Source organism: Corvus cornix, chromosome 1, assembly GCF_000738735.6.
Source record: "Corvus cornix cornix isolate S_Up_H32 chromosome 1, ASM73873v5, whole genome shotgun sequence".
NCBI classification, from domain to species: Eukaryota; Metazoa; Chordata; class Aves; order Passeriformes; family Corvidae; genus Corvus; species Corvus cornix.
The window spans coordinates 16,876,857-16,880,325 of NC_046332.1; positions in this window are offsets into that span (position 1 = coordinate 16,876,857).

Below are 3,469 nucleotides of genomic sequence, written 5' to 3' on the forward strand. Positions count from 1 at the left end.
GCAGAGGAACCTCCTGCTTGAGAGAGAGGGTGCACACCACAAGTAACATGTCATTTTAACTGCATGACTATGGAGAGGACATGAAGAAGTGGGATGGAAAACCCACATTTGACCTGGCAGCACAGGTATATGAGCTGCTGGGAAGAACAACCACTGCAGGAAATGCCTCAAGCATAAATGCCTTTCTGGTTTCCTGTGGGCAAATCCTCAGACAGAATAGGAGGGCTGATGTTACTTCTGATCCTCTTGAAGGGACTTCCAGTTCATGTTTACAAGAAGTGAGCAGTGAGTACCATGACCAGAACTAAAGGGACCCTGTCTCCTGCCAGGTGGAGGAAAGGGACAATTGGATCAGTTGGACTGTGTGGATCTGATGGCCTGGCACAGATATAAGGCTTTAATTGACACTGGTGCACAATGTACCCTGATGTCATCAAGATATGTAGGGGCAGAATCCATCTGTATTTCTGGGGTGACAGGGGGCTCCCAAAAATGACTGTGCTGGAAGCTGAAGAGAGCCTGACTGGGAACAAATGGCAGAAAAACCCCATTGTGACTGGCCCAGAGGCCCTGGACATCCTGGGCATAGATTACCTCAGGAGAGGGTATTTGAAGGACACAAAAGGACATAATTGGGCTTTTGGGATAGCTGCTGTGGACACAGGAAATTAAACAGCTACAGCTCACACAGAATAGTGTACCAGCAAAGAAGCAATTATTGGACTGCCCCTTCTCCTCACTGCCTGTCAGTGCACCACAAACACTGGGGCTTTGCACTGTTCTTGCCAGCTGTATGCAGGGTCACATACTCCTACAGTCTGGTGAGTCCACCTGCCAATTTGAAATCTCCAAAATCCCCCAAAATAAGGCCCTAGAAAAAAAGACAGGGCTGGGCATCACCTTCCACTTGCAGCCTGTGCACACCCTGGTGCTATTCAGTTTCCTTCTCTATGTACCTTCCCATTCTCTCCCTCTTACAGAGCCAAGATCCTGACCAGTTTACTGACTGCTCCTGCACTAACAGTGCAACAGCAAAAAGCTCGTGGTGTCTTTTACCTTCCCCCGTCACGGTTGCTCAGCTCCACACGATGGCGGCAGTGTAGTTGCAAAAGTGGTAACTGTGTTCTGATTCTCCGTAAGCAAACACCGTGTGCAGATCCCAAGCTGAAATTGTCAGTTGTGGCAAAAAGCAATGTGCCAGGACAGAAAAGTTTGTCTAGCTGTCAGATTCCATTTGCAACCTTTAGTTCACATCACGCTCTAGCAGCATTTACCTTCCTCTTATGGCTGGTAAACCTACTGTTGCATGGGAAGGAAAACCTGGAGATCCAGTGTTTTTAAGTGCTGATCACAGGCTGCCCACTGGACGTGAAGGCCAGCAACAGCTTTCCAGCCTGGCACCTGTTGTGTTGGAGCAATCTTTGGACATACTCAATTTTTGAGCTTAGCCTGAAGTTTCCCAAGTGGGGTCCAGGACGTGAGTGACAGTACCATTCCTTTGGAAATAAAGAACATACTGCCAGTGTCGCTGGTGCAGATCACAAGCTTCCAAGGGGAGGTAAAGGCCAGCAAGTACCTTCTGTCCTAAAAGGTTTTTTGTGCAAGCAAAATTTGTATTCAAAATTGCAGGAGGTATCCTGAAAGAGAACAACAGTTCTTTTACATGGGAAGGAATGCACAGATACCATGTGTTTCAGTAGGAGACAGTAACTTAGCCAGGGGAGGTAAAGACCAGCAACACCTTTCTTGCCTTTGCAGCGTGGATCCATTTGGCAGAGCTAGTGTCCTGAATGTGAATCACATTACCTTTCCTTGGAAATATAAACAAGCTCACCCTGCAAATGGTTGTCTACCCAGTGAAGACCATTCTGTCCTGGCCCCTTTCTCTCTTAGATCAGTCCTAGGACAAATTCAATACTGGAGTCATAGGCAAATTTTGGCTGTAAGCTCCTGGAAAGAGATGACAGTGCTTTAACCCAGGAAGGAAGGCACTGTGTCCCAGTGTGGCAGTTGCAGATGACAGGCTGCCTCACAGAGATAAAGCCCAGCAACTGCTTCTGTCCTGGAACCTCTTGTGTGGGATCATTCCCTGGATGCATTTGATTGAGCAGTGGTATCCAAATTTGTAGGAGAGAGAAACAGGGTGAAACAGCCTTCCTGGGAAAGGAGAGCACCTTGCCCCAGTGTTTTTTTGTTTAGATGGTAGGCTGCCCAGGCAAGGTAAGCAGCAACAAAACCTTTCTTTCCTGGGACTTTTTTGTGGCAGTAATCCTGTGCCCTATTTAGTTTTGAAGATTGAATTTAAATTTTGCATATGCCCTCCAAAAAGTGAATGGTAGTATCTTTCCTTGTGAAGGAAAGCACATAGCCCCTGTGCTGGTTGAAGTCAACAGGCTGCTCAGGAGAGCTAGAAGCCAGTAACAATTTGTTCTCATGGGGCCTCCTGTATAGCCTCAATTTTGGGACCTACTCAGATTTGAAGGTTGAAAACTCAGAACCAATAGGCTGTTCACTGAAAATCTTTCTTATTTCCTAGATCATTACCTGAAAAAGTCCCAAATGTTGCCAGGTGGACATGAAATGTATCTTCTGATTTATTAGCAGTGGGCTGTGAAATAAAATTGCAATAGGACTTAGAATTTCTGAGTATCTCTCATTACCAAATACTTTTAAACAAAATCATGCCAGTTCACCTGAAAGCTTGAGACTTATGGCCTTCAGCAAGTTAATGAAGTTGAATATATACACATTCTGGGGTGCTATTTTGACTACTAGTGTCTTGTTTCTTCCCAAGTCTCTCCCATCCATCTCCTCCTCTTTCACAGTAAATATGAAATAGTAGATTGTAAAAGATTAGGAAACCTTGTTAAAATATCATACTGAATTCTTACTAGACTATCATATAATGTATCAAGAAAGACTTAAATGTTATTTCTCAAGTTAACAAAATATACTCAATTTACTTGTATTGCAATATTATTCTTACTCATTACTTATTTGTTAACCATTTTTAGGGTTTTTATTTTAAATTCTGACTATCTTGACTCTGCCATTTATGTGAAACAGCAGGTCTTCCACATGGCAAATTTAATCTTCAGTAGGTTGAGAAGAATATTAATATATTTAAGAATATGCAATTAAAAAAGAAAATAAATAGAACAAAATACACACTACTGAGGAAATATCATGAGTAGTTTAGCAGATAACCAACTTCGGTACAATTACCTCTCTGGCTTATTAGGAGATTGCAGCTTTGTCTGAAGAATGCTAAGCTAGTGGTTTGGGCCTATTAAGCTTATAAACTATATAGAGACTACTTTGCTGCTGCTTTCAGAACTGTTTGAGCAGTACTACGTAAATGAATAATGCACCAGTAGAAGACTTACACAAAATAGAAAAGCCTTTGTAGAAAGGATAGTGGTTTTTATTGTTGTCTTAGAAAATACTGAATTATGAAAAATACAAAATC